Here is a 14526-nt window from a genome sequence, read left to right on the forward strand (position 1 = left end):
AAGAAAGTAACAGTTAGGGTGTTCTGGGTTCTAACCATGGCTATAGCTGATATGCAGACTGTAGACATGTGTTCCACACAGGTGATACCTCTGTAGACTGATCATTCTCTGGTCCTAATTCACATGCCATGATGAGTCAAGATGCTGTTCATGTCTTTGCACAAGTATTTTGAACAAAACTGTCCCCTGAGGGAAACAAAGGTTAGAGTGATTATTGAAAAAGAAATATATGAGTCAACTTTATTGCTCAGCAGATTTTAATTATGGGTTCTTTACATGCTGGCTTTTGTAATGGCAGGGAAATATGAACATCCTTGGAGTCTGCAGATGCTAATACACATTTAGAGAATTTCTAAATCTTGCCATTTTTCAAATTCTGACTGCATAATATATTTCAGGCTGACAATTATGATCTAAACATTACAACAGAAAAGATCATAATGAATCCAGTCTATTTAACTGATGTATTTGAACTCTCTGTGTAATAAGGAACTATATTTAAACAAAGAAACTGATTGTAAAGACATGGGAATAAATGCTGTTTGGGGAATAAAACCACAGATGAATACTCTACAGAGGCAAAGATATTTTCTTCTCTTCATGTGTAATTTACAATCTAATTTAAACAAATAATCACATACAAGTAAAATCAGAATTGTGGCTCTTTCAAACTGCAGATGTATAATGTCTCTGTTATTACAGAAAAGAAAAATATTTCTTCCTGAAAATACAGGAAAGATATTAGCAGGAGTGTAAGCCTTAGCTGAAAACAAAGGAACATCATTGATGAGAGTTAAAGATAAGCAAGAAGATTAGAGTGAGGAAAGTTGAGTCTATGATAATACCGGCAACAGAAGTGCAATGGAGGACCACAGGGAACAAGAATTCTGAAAGCCTTCTACCACATGGAGTGGGATGAGGTGTTTCAAAAGAATGGTACAAAATATAGGCCCAACCTTCTGAGTTCTAAGTTTCTGAGGCATATTTTGTCATCTTGACAACTCAAGCACTTTTGTTATCTTTCTTAATTTTACTTCTAGCAGAAGGGTACATTAGAACACAAGATAAAAAATATAGTATTAATATTATTATCACATATGGATTTTCCTCAGTAGTAACATTTGATGCTATTTTCCTCATAAAAGTACAGATTTAATATGTTTCTTCCTTAGGTCTATAAAGTTGTGAAAAGCACATTCTAGCATGGCATCACTACCAGTTAAGAACCCATCCCATGCTGATCTAACACAAAGAAGTGGAAAGGCCAATGGGTGGTACTTTTTACCATCTCTAGTCACATCATCATTATTGGCATCCTTTCCATATTCACACCAAGTTAATCAACTGGTCAAATGTCATGCTGTATTTCCTTATACTTGCTTTCTGTCCTAATATTAAAGGAGAAATAATGACTTAATGAGTCAAAGCTTGCTGAGTTTTCTTTACATCTATTTCCTTAACACTCAGAGTAAATCTGGGGATGTGAAAGTCCTCAGTATTTGGTGAAATCCAATTTGAAGCCCTTCAACGTATTTCATTCCTGGCATGTAAGCAAAACATATCAAATAGTTGAGGTCTAGTGTTAGCTTTTCTTCCAAACATTTTGAAGTGTTACATTCTGCACTTCACTTAGTGACCAGATTCGTGTAGGAGGGAAACTATAAAATCTCTTTCTCAGCAGTGTACTTACTGCCTTGATATGGGATTCCCCTCTATGTGCTGTTATTACCATTAATGGATAAAAAACTGCCTTGGTCTGTTGATAGGGCAGAACTTAGATAGTCGGGGAAGACTGGACTGAATGCTGTGAGAAAGAAGGGTGGAGTCAGGGGACACCATGAATCCGCCACCCTAGATAAGTGTGATGAAACTTTGTTGGTAGGCCACGACCTCGTGTTGATATACAGATTAATATAAATGGGTTAAATTAAGTTGTAAGAGTTAACCAATAAGAAGCTAGGGCTAATGGACCAAGCAGTGATTTAATTAATGTTATTTCGGTTCTGGGTGGCCAGGATGAACAAGTGATTCCTTGCAATATTGCCTTGCATTTCTGCTGTTTACAAGAGTTCCACTATGTTTGAGATTATATATTATTTTCTTTAATGTGTTTCTGTCACCTCAAAATGTTTTAGTTGGTATGATCACCATTCCAAAGGATAAAACAATCACACATTGATGTTCCATACAATAAGTCATCATTGATGGCCCTTCCTCCACAATATTCACATACTCTGCTCTAGTGTTGACAGCTCCTATCTCTTCGCTCATTTTCTCCAGTAGAGACTGGCCTTGAAAAGTTTTCCCCTAATCCAAATGGCTGACTCATTTTTTATGTACTAAGATTAAATCCTTAAAGTCAGGGAAATTCTCTCTTAAAATATGTATAGTTTCTTTCTAGCTGAAGGTTGGGTCATATGACTGAGAAATTTATTCTTCATACAATGTTCAGACTTCTACCTGTGCATAGCTTAAAGTTATGAGTAACAAAATAAATTAATAGAAAACATTTTCTCCAGCTATGGCAACCCAATAGAACACTATACTTTAGGTACACAGAAAATTTCAGAGAGAAACTCAAGAAACTCTTGTGGACTATCTATTTTAGATATAAAGAATGAAAACCAAAATAATAATAATAATAATAATAATAATAATGTTCTACTTTATATCTACTTATTTTAAAAGATAAAAGGAGAAATCCGGTGTCCAGTTGTTTAAGGATTTTGAACTCTAGGAAAACATAGCAGCCCTTCCTTATGGGGCTCCAGCAACAAACCCAAGCATAATTCTAGAAAATTCCAACCTAGGCAGATAATGAGCTGTAGAAGGAGCTATGGGCTGCATTCTTGCCACCCAGCTCCCAGCTGCCTGGCTAGCTTATGCCCCGAAATAACACCACACAAATTGTATTCATTTAAACACTGCCTGGCCCATTATCTCTAGCCTCTTACTGGCTAATTCTCACATCTAGGTTAACCCATTTCTCTTAATGTGTGTAGCACCACGAAATAGTGACTTACCAGGAAGATTCTAGCCTACGTCCATCTTGGTTTGGAGCTTCATCATGTCTGACCCACTTTCCTTCTTCCCAGCATTCTGTTCTGTCTGCTCCACCCACCTAAGGGCTGGCCTATCAAATGGGCCAAGGCAGTTTCTTTATTAACCAATGAAATCAACAGATTGACATATGACCTTCCCACATCAATGAGCTGATTTGGTTTACTTGCAAATCCAGGGCAAGGGATTACTTACAGAAATTTGGCAACACCAAGTCAGCAATAACAATGACCAGCATTATCCCAGCATGGATGATGACTTTCCCATAGCTGCATAGACCAAGACCCTTCCTGGTAACTCTTCCAGTTCTTATATCTGACACCTTCCAAGATCGTGAGGTCACATGAAATCTGGGCAGATTGACAAATGACCAGGAGGTGCAGAAGGAAGAATACCAGGGGAGGGACCAATGATCTTTGCATGTTGTTGCTCTATAAGGGAACTTCCACACTCAACAAGCCCAACCATGGAGGTCTCTTGAAGTAGTCACAGATGTTCTGGTGACACTGGAGGCTCTTATGCTGAGAATCTTTATGTACAGAATATTTTGCAACTTTTCAGTCTTCTCTGGAAACAGTCACAAAACTGACACTGTCCTTCAAATTGAAGAGCACGTTTAGCAAAAGAAATGGGAGTCTGGAAGGCATATTCCACTTAGAATGATCAGAGAGGTAAGTAGTAGATGTAGATCTGATGAAAATGAAAATAAGTATAGTTTCTCCACATTTAATATTTCTCAGTGGGACTAATAATCTTATGTTGTTCCAACTACAAACATCAGTCTTAGATGCTGCCACTCTGAATTCTATCATCATGACCATTAGCACGTGTGAGTCAGAACTATGACAGCTCTGAAACATAGTACAGGACAAAATAGAGGTTTTTATCTATTTAAGAACTGGTAATATTGACTTTTATCATTAGATCTAAAATTGATTTAAATTTTTTTTGTCTCAGATACAGTCAGGGTAACAAATGTAACAAAGAGAATTCCTTAAATCAGTAATTTAAGGAGAAATGGAACATTTGCTGTGTAATCACAGGCAATCAATGAATTAATAATAATAACAAATAGCCTTGAACAGATATACCGTCTGTTTCTCTAGTTACTGTGAATTCTTGTAACAGCCTTAAATCTCCTTAATTTAACACCAAAGTGAATTTTCCTTCTGAACTTATAAAAATTTTAATGATTTCATTTACCACCCAATATGTGGTCTTAACTTTTCCCAAGAAACTTATTACAGTTTGAATATGAGATTTACCTAACAGGCTCAGGTGGGGAACAGATGATTGGTGGAAAGTGTTGCAATCTTAGAAGCTCTATCTTGTTGGAGGAAGTGGGTCACTGGGGATTTGCTTTGCCCTGCAGGGACCTTTTCAGTCATGTTCTTTCTCTCTCTAGCCTCTCTCCTACCCTTCCTTCATCACCCTGCTATCTCTCTCATCTTACTTGTGGACGTGAGCTGAGTAGCTTAACACAGAACTCTGATTCAATGTATCACATAATGTAGTCCCCAAAACACAGAACTATTTTCTCAGATTATTATCCTCAAATAATAAAGACAATTGAAAACCACACTCTCTTTAAGATTTTCCTCTTAGTTGTCTGTCCCAGTAAATAAATATCTAACTAAGACAGTAATATTTGACTGAAAGAAATATATCTATGTTGGCATAATGCCTATTCTGTGGAACACTTTTGGAAGAGAAAAACTAATTGTCACTGCAAGGTTAATTTTAACATGATGAATATAAACACAAAATTTTATATACTAGTAGTGTATTTTGGTAGTTGGCTATAAATTTCAACTTGCAACAATCTGTAATTACCTAGGAAAAGAGTCTCAACTGAGTAAAATTTTTATATCATATTAGCTGTGGACAAGTCTATGGGAAATTTCCTTGATTTGTATTTGACCCATCCTACTCTTAGTGGTACAATTCTCTAGCCCTGGAGCTGTATAAGCAGTAAAGAAAGCTCAGTGAGCAAGGAAGCAAGTGGCAAGGGTGTATTTGCTTTTCTCTGTTCTTTACTGTGGATGTGGCATGATCTTTTGTCTCAAAATCCTGCCTTCATGTATCCCCCCAAAAATGATGTCCAGTAACCTTTTCCTCCTCTATACTGCCATTGGTAGAAATATTTGTTACAGCAAAAGAGAAGAGGTTGGGACTGGTCCCAGGAAATGCTATGGTATGCAACATACTATATACAGTTTAAATGGGATCTCAAACATTTCTCCTTGAACATCTGTCATTCCTTTATGGTGAAAACTTTCAAATTCCTTTATTTTAACTTTTTGATTATTAACTCTCTTCATGTCCTGTGCAAGAGCACACCAATGAGTTTGAATTCTATATTATCATAATTTGATCCCAGCCATCACTTTTAGATCCCACATGTAAGTGAGAGTACCTGAATCTCCCCTGTGTGTGCCTCACCTATTTCTCTTAACAAGATCTCCAGTTGGCCATGATGATGCAAATGACAGGACTTTCCTCCTTTCATGGTGAGTAGTATTTCATAGTGTATACATACCACAATATTTACATTCACTTATTAATAGATGCACACATGGATTACTTTTTTTTCTGGGCTACCAAGAACAGTACTGCAGTGAAATGGGAGTCCAGGTGCTGGTGTCTGTTGAACATGAATGGGAAGAACAAGAAACATGTATTGAATTCTCTTAACATCAACACTTAACACTATGGAAGGATATTGTTGGCAGTGTGCTTTTATTACCATAACCTACTACCAAAATTGGAGCAACTTATCTGAAAAGAAGTTTATTTGCTTTACAACTTTGTAATCTGGAAGCTAATCCCAGGCTTGACTGGGAATCTGGAGAGTATTCCACAGTGCAAGGCTTACATCAACGAAGAACACTTATGGATCTGCCCTTTTCCCTCTGTCAGGCCACCATGATTTAATGACTAGTCCCCAACCTAATGATCCATTCTCATTAATTTTCCAATGCATTACCTCTGAATGTCACATTTATACTAACTTTTCACCATTCAGTGCCATCGTTTTGCGATTTGGGTGACCGAGCTCAGCGTAACTTCATGGAGTCAACTCATAAACAAATCAAGACAAAACTGTCCTTGAATGAGTGTTAATTTTGGCTTCAACAAGACACGAGGTCCTACTGAATGAGAATTGTTAGCTGGGAAAAAAAATTAGAATCTGAAGTCTGGTTGCTGCTGAATCTTTATCTGTTTATACCAACAAACAGGTGAAAGCTTGTGTGTCAAATCATATGACCATCTGTTCCAATACACTAAACTAGCCATGATTTTAAGATACTAAATGCTCCCTTGAAGGGTACAATTTAAACAGTCTTCAAGGCATAGGATGCAACTTCACTATAACTTCGTATTAGCTTTTCTGTTGTTCATGTTATTTTTCTCTGAATGCCATGCTACATTGCATTTCACATCTCCAATTAATAACATGCTTCCTCTTCTAGAAGCCTGTTTGAACACACTCCTATTCACTTTTCTGTAGCCATTTTCTCCTCTCTGTGATTACATTATTCTAAATATATAGCCAAACAAGAGCTTATATTTAACCATTTCTGCTCCAACTTTGACCTGTGATCTCCTCTATGTCCTATTGAACTGTTATAGTACAGGACAACAATAACTTATGACCAAATGTTATAAAAAAATTATTGAAGGAAAAGTTGACCTATGAATTTAGTTTGCAGTATTTTACATATTTTAGTGTACCACCTAATATAAAACATGTGACTTTGAGACAAATTAGGAAAAAAAGTCTTTGAGAACACACTAGATAATTCTGCTCAAAATGATAGTGTAGAGACATTAGGAATGAGGGCATGGGATTATCCTTGGAAGCAATTGCTGTGGAGGTTTTCATTTCCTTAAAAATATTACAGGGTGTGATTTAGGTACCTTGGTTAACTTATCCAAGTGAAGGTTTCTGAGATCTAGTATGCACTCCAGATTTTTACTGTGATCTGATAAAAAATATGTTTGTTGACAGAGACAAAATGCTTTATCTCTTTATTTTCAGTATAAAAGGTAATCTATTTCAGAGAGCAGGATACTTCCTTCAAGAGAAAATGATGGAAGCTACCACATAACTTATTGAAGACCGTTAGATGGGTTTCTGGAATTGGATTCCATATTTTATGTTGCTCTTTGTAAATACTACATAAAAGACATTGAGACAGTCTGCAAGTGCTTGAAGAATAAGAAAGCAGCCTCAACCTTAGAAATCTGAAGTAATCAAGTATTGCAGAGATCGAGAAGAGAGGTCTGTTACACTCCCTGGAACTAGTACCTAGACATACACTAAAAGAAACACAGTACCAGACAGGAAATAGCCATCATAGTAAATTAGGTTTAGTCTGTCATCATACCTGAAGCTGTTGGAATCCTTTCCTGTGCAAGATGCACATTCTTGCTGTTTTGAACACCAAAGACACTGGTAGAATTAATGCCTGTGCTTTATGCCGGGGTAGTCATCGAAACCCAGGTACCGTATTCCAATATAGGAGCATGAAGCCCAGGAGCTTTGTTATCTCACTAAATGAACATCTGTCTGTCAGATCCGTGGACTTACCTTTTCCCTACCACCACTAAATCTGTCTCACAAAGTTCATTTTGCCCTGGATTTTTAGATAAAAACATGGCATTTTATGATAAACAATAAAATATGAATGATAATATCTCCTACATTATTTGTTCTTGTATGACACAAAAATGATAGACTATGTACCTGAAGAAATGACGATCATATCTTCCTTCAGGGATCTAGACTAGGGTGTGATATTTTATAAGGATTATAGGACGCAGAATGTGGTCACTCTAAAAAACCATTATAGGGTGATTTCTACAATTCATTCCTCAGCTGGGGGAGGGGGACAAGTAAAAACCTTCAAATTGCTAAAGAATTTTTTTAGTACTTTCTAAATCAAAAAGAGGCTGCAGAGATTATCTAATTTAGTGTCCCACTTGAATTTTTAGCCCCATTTAAATGCTTTAAGTTGTAATGCAAAGCTTAAATATCTTGAGGGACCAATTTCTCAATGAATTTTTTTTGTTTGTTTGTTTGTTTTTTGTTTTTTTTTTTTTTTGTTTTTTCGAGACAGGGTTTCTCTGTAGCTTTGGTGCCCGTCCCGGAACTAGCTCTTGTAGACCAGGCTGGCCTTGAACTCCCAGAGATCCGCCTGCCTCTGCCTCCCAAGTGCTGGGATTAAAGGCGTGTGCCACCACCGCCCGGCTCAATGAATTTTTATGTTGCCTATTATATCAGGATCTTTGGTTGTAAAACGGTGTATTTCTCTTGAGCCTCCCACCAGCAGGAGGAAAGCTCAGGTCACATACAATGCCTTCTGCATTCTTCTTCCTGAGGCTGCACTTAGCCTGACTCATTCATATGTCTGCTCTAGTCAATTTTCTTTAAATAAATATCATTTAACTATACAGTTGCTGAAAAAATGTTTCCCTGTAAAGATACCATTATAGCAAAGATATTCTTATCACTGTAGAGTGTACAATGGCTCTGCTGGATAGGTTGAGTCTTTAAGTGCTCTCAAAACACTCCTTGGTATCCCAAGCTGAAGAGAGTTGGGGGAAGGGTGAGAGGTGACTGGGTCACAGAGTTATTCAGTCACTTTGTCAGGGAATTAGGGACCCTATACCAAGAACCATGGCAGATGCAATCGTTTGTCCTGTGAGAACATAAGTGGACAGGTTACCCAAACAGGAAAGTTTGCACTCACTATACTCCAAGTCTGCCAGTGCCTCCATTCTGGAATCCCCAGGCCCCAGAACTGTAGAAATGCTTGTTTTCTAAATACCCCATCTGTGGCATTTGCAAACACACCACAATCACATCCTACATCACCTCCACTGAAACCCTTCTCCCTTCTCCCATTAGCAATGAAGCCAGGCCTCTGCATCCCAGAGCTAATCAAAAGCTGTAAACACTCAGACTGTCGCGGGATTTTGTCTTTATCTACTCACTTTATTAACCATAAATGCTGGGGAATGTTATTTCTGACTGCTGTTTTGACTTTTTTTCTCAACATTTCCAATTCTCTTCTGTCAAGTCACTTGCATACACGGGGGACCATGAGAGCGGTCAACAGCTGAAATAACATGAATTAAGATTTGCTATTAGAGTTGTTTACCTTGGTGCTTCCGGGCTAGATAGAACACTGTAATTGCAAACCTAGGATGGTTTCTCTTGAAGACTCAATCACAAGAGCAGCTATGTCTTCTTGCTCTACCGTACCGTGGAAGGGTCAGAAGTGGCCAAGCCCTTGCAGGCCCTCCTTTCTACCTTCCAGATGACGTTTATTCTGTTGTAACAAGAATTCAGTTCACTCTTCACTGATCGAAATGGTCTGCCATGTTTTGTGTTGCTTGAACATCTGAGATAGTCCTAAATAGCAACTGTGTAAGTGAAACAAGCACAGGCACCAAGTCAAGAGAGGGACAAACACATTCTCAAAGTCTGCGTTGTGGTAGAGGATTGGCAGAAGTGCTGTAAAGATGATGACAGGAGCTGTGGAAGAGCTTAGTGGAAACTCAGCCAGTGAGTCTTCATGTCTTCCCTGTGTCAGTGGCTAACTGACCTTGAAGAGTCCAACAGCTTCACAGTGCTTTAGTTTCTTAACTCTGACACCAATTAGAAATGTCCCTATTCTTCTGAAAGTTGGTCCACAGTGAAGAGTGTTCGGTATAATAAATTCTGGTTTAGTGTGTTTGTGTGGGTATGTGTTAGGGGAAAAATGCAAGTATGGGAAAGAATTCTTGTCATATATACTTGCATATGTTATATTTATTTATTTATTTTAGTGTTATATATATATATACATATATATATATATTTTAGTTTTCATTTTAGCTGTGTGTATGTGTGTATCTGTGAAGGTGAGTGTAAGTTCCCCAAAGAGGCATTTGATCCTCTGGAACTGGAAAGAGACTATTGTGAGCCAATTGACAAGGGTGGGTTCTGAGAACAAAACTTGGGTCCTCTGAAAGAACAGCATGAATTCATAAGTGCTGAGCCATCTCTCTGGGCAAATGCCCAAAATTTTCTATATCATTATCTGCTAGCTACTTCATGTGTGAGTGTGTATGTGAGTGTGCTTATGTATGTGCTTGGGATTAGATGGTTGCAAGGAAAGGAAAGTGTGTTAGTGAGAACCAAGACTTATACAGTATATTTGAGAGTCTGGAACACGCACACACACTAACACCCCCCCCCCCACACACACACACTGCTCTTCATCTGTACAAATGAGAAACAAATGTTTGTCTATGACTTGAAGAAAAATGAAAATATAATTTCACATCCCGTTCTAATTTTCTTACACTACATTTACCTTCAAAACACAAATTACAGCATATACCCGTCGATTACTCACTTTTCACTGAGACTCCAGAAGCATCATCTTCTGTCTGATTCAATTTCACAGCCTGGCTCACACGGGAGGATGCTGTGCCTTGAGGAAGGAAGCTCTAAGTGTGAAACTTCCTGAGAGGGGAAAATAATGACCATGCATGTCACAAGGGCAGAGAAAGAGTTACACCTACAGGTTTCATAAAAAAAAAAAAGTGTGATATGTTCTGTTTCCTATCTGCTTGGGAAGCCAGCAGCCACAGCTAGAAGACGTTGTCTTCTGTATAGTCAAGTTAAAAGACAAGCTAAGACCAGCCTGTTTATATCTAATTTGCAAATCTGGCTATTGTTAATAATAAGCAGCAGGCAAGGTGGGACGCCCCATAATCAACAGCACTTAGGAGCAGAGAGAGGAGAATCTAGAGTTTAAAGCCAACCTAACCTACATGAGATCCTTTCTCGAAAACCATTCCATCAGTAAAAACAAAATACTACAATTATGAGCAAATTATTTTTATTGAACTTGCAAGCTCCTTGCTTTCATATCTGGAACTCTAAAGAGACATATAGTTAGTCGTACATCAGGATAATTGTGAGGTCAAAGTAAAATTATGAATGCAAGTCCTTTACTTCATAGCCTAGAAGGAGATTTTTTCCAGTTAATGCAGAAATGGTATTTTAATTAATGACATTTATTTTCCCACATAGTACAATCCTATTTTCTCCTTACAATTTACCAAAACTTTATAATTAAATGGAAACAAAATAAACAACTGCTTTGAACATGTAGGTAAATTTTCATAAACACATCTCAAATATTTAAGTGTGCTCTAATTTTAAAGGCACACAATCCCATGTAGAATGAATTGTACTTCCAGCTTTTGATGTGCTGGGGTATCAAACCCTACATTGTTAATGGACAACGAAGAATTTCCAGACATCACTTGTTCTTTTCAAGGTTCATAGTTCCAACTCGATAGTCTAATTCACTAGACACAATAGCAAACCATGGAAAAGGGCTATTAAGTCAGCAGCTCCAGTCTTCTGAGGTTACTAGGTGGCTGAAATATATTACTGTTTTATATGTTGTGATGATTTGTGGCTAGAAATGACTCCTTTAGAAGATCAGGTGTTATCAGCCAGAAAAATAATTTAATGTCAAATGTATATACATACAGTGTTGGGATCTTCAAGTGTATATAGATACTTAGATATAGAAACATATGTAAATACAAAAAAATTAACAAACTTTTATCCTATTTCAAAGTGAATACTGATTGGGAAATTTCATTCATTCAGTATGATAAGAATTACCTAAATTACATTGGAAATTATGTTAAGACACCAGGCTCACTGGCACAAAGCTACTGAGATTCTCCTGTCTCTGACTCCCATCATGTACTGACTTTATGTGGGATCTAGGGATTTGAACTCAGGGTTTCATACAGGCATAGCAAGCATTTTATCCACTGAGTCATCTCCCTTATCCAGCCTTCCGTATCTATGAATACTATTTTCTTCTTAATCAATAACCTTCAGACACAACCATAATAAGTTGAATGAAAAGAGAAAAAAGTGATTAAAACCTACCCACACATGAACCAGTCTCTGAAGTTTTCAGAAATGAACATTAAAATACCAGAGGTAAAATCTGAAGAAAAACAAATGGTAAAATTTAAGATTTCCTATGAGAATAGAAGTTACTTCTTAATAAGTATAGTCATACCTTAAAAACATATAATGAGCATATTAAATAAAAACAGATTAAGTGTTTAAAAGAACATTCAGTAAAAGAGTAGGACAATGCACTATTAAATAAGTCAACTGAAGACAAATAGCAAACAAGTGATGATGTGAAATATGCAAAAACTTACTAAAGAACTACAGTCAGATGGGAGAGGTGTTTCCAAAGCACTGACTTGTCCTAAGAGAAAGCAAAGGAATAGCGGGGTGGGGGGAGGCAGGGAGCTATTTGAGGAAGTACACAGATGCTTCCAAAATACAGAAAATAACTCGTCAGAAATCCATGAAGGTATAACAAATGTAAGTCAAATGAACCCAAGAAATCACCACCCACCTGTTGTAACAAATACTCCAAAACTAAAACCAGGGAAGGAATTTGGCAAAAATAACTCTTCATAAAGACATCCTAACATCAAGGAAAGTGGGATTTTAACATACTGGTCAGGAGAACTGAGGGAAATGAGACTAACTTGGGAATAGGCTTTAGAAAACCATTTTAAACCACCAAAAATCACCTACAAAAGTTAAAATGTTACTGATAGCTTAATTGAGCTTTAATTATATAGAATAAGTAGAGTGACTATTTTCTTGACAGAATAACTCTGAATGGTCACATGGTCACTCCATTAACTCACATGTTATTAAAAGCCCTAACAGTGAGGCCATTGCATTATCATCTCTACCCTTTTAATGTCTAACTATACAGCATATGGCAATGGATAGTTAAGTTTTCAACCCACCAGACGCTGATGGAGATAATACTCTTTATTAAGACTATCAGGACTACTAACTCTAAAAACGGTTTATCTCTGTCTGTAATTCCTATCATGTGCCACTTCATTTCTTCCCTAAGAATAGCCTTGCACATATTCCCAATGCTTGTGTGTTTATCTCATGGAAACATTCCATCTACTGGGCACATATACATCTATGTGAATGGTGAGGAAGATGACTTTTCATTTATCTGTATAGTTTTGATATACAGAATATATACTAAGACATGTTTCATAAGTAGAACTATTTGTCTCATGAGGACAGTAAACACTTAAAAGCCTGTTTTGCTCACTTTTACCTCAGAGCAAATTCAAACTACACTAAAGCCATTTTGTAAATAGATCATAAGTTCAAAACTTTACAGCTATGCACAAGGTCGGAGTCACAGGTGTCCAATCAAAGTTGCTACACAAAGCACACTAAGAAAACCATGCCAAATCTCCACTTGCCAAGTCTGCTGACAATATACCTATGTGTCAAAGTTTGTCATTAGGCTCTGTGTCCCCTGTCTGAACACAGTCTTACTCCTGAAACCTTGAAATCCTTGTTTTCCATGGTAAATGGCTTGTCTCCGTATTGCTTACCCTAGGAAAGTACTTTTGACCAATGAGAGGTAACTGTTAAAATGTTTTTATTGCTTCAAGTCTCTTGAAAGAAAGACAATTTTTAGGCTAGAGGGGAAGAATCCAGGAAGAATTAGAATTAGGGCAGAAGAATTAGAACAGAAGCAAAAAAAGAAAGGAAGAGACTTATTTAGAACAACAGAGTGTGAGAGAATTCATTTGCCCTCAGATAATTCAAGAAAAGAAGTTCTGTTCACCTTCTATAGCATTTGATCTGAACCCTGAAGAGAACGTTGGGACTGGACCCCAAAGACCCTTGGTACTTTAATGTCTATCATTTGAGATGGAAATGGCTACACAGGGGTGGGCATCCAGTCCCCTTGAAACCTTTTTGTTTCTGCTTAGTGGCCCACAAGGTTGAACCAGTGCTTTTTGTAGGCGTGGGTGTGATGATAACCACTGGAGCATGAGAAATATCTTTTATTATCCATAATTATTTTATGTAGAGTACAAGATTGTGGATTTATTCCATACACATAAAACCTACACTGCGCTGTGATCCACCCCAGCCATCCCTACAGGTTCCCTTATGATATCTAAGTAGTGCTAATATTTTTTTTAACTTTTAACATCTGTAAATTTAGTTCAACATTTATGTTTGTAAGAAGTGTTGACAAAGATAAAAGGCACCAAAATAATCTCAGCAAATGAAAATACTTATAGATAAAAATTCATTAATATAAAAACATGCTCAGAATATTTAATCTCTAGGAAATATTTAAAATCTCAAGGATATAACACTAGAATCCACAAGAAAGTCCCCAAATTCTGAATTAATTGAACCAATAGAAATAAAGCTGGAACTACCATGTGATGCAAGAAGATTGCTCAGTAGGAACACTCTCATGGACAGAGGAAGTCTAAGTAGATGCTTTAGTCAGAACTCTTACTCCAGGAAAAGAACCACTTTACAAGTTTTTAGATACCTATGGTGGTAGCAAA

Source organism: Chionomys nivalis, chromosome 6, assembly GCF_950005125.1.
Source record: "Chionomys nivalis chromosome 6, mChiNiv1.1, whole genome shotgun sequence".
NCBI classification, from domain to species: Eukaryota; Metazoa; Chordata; class Mammalia; order Rodentia; family Cricetidae; genus Chionomys; species Chionomys nivalis.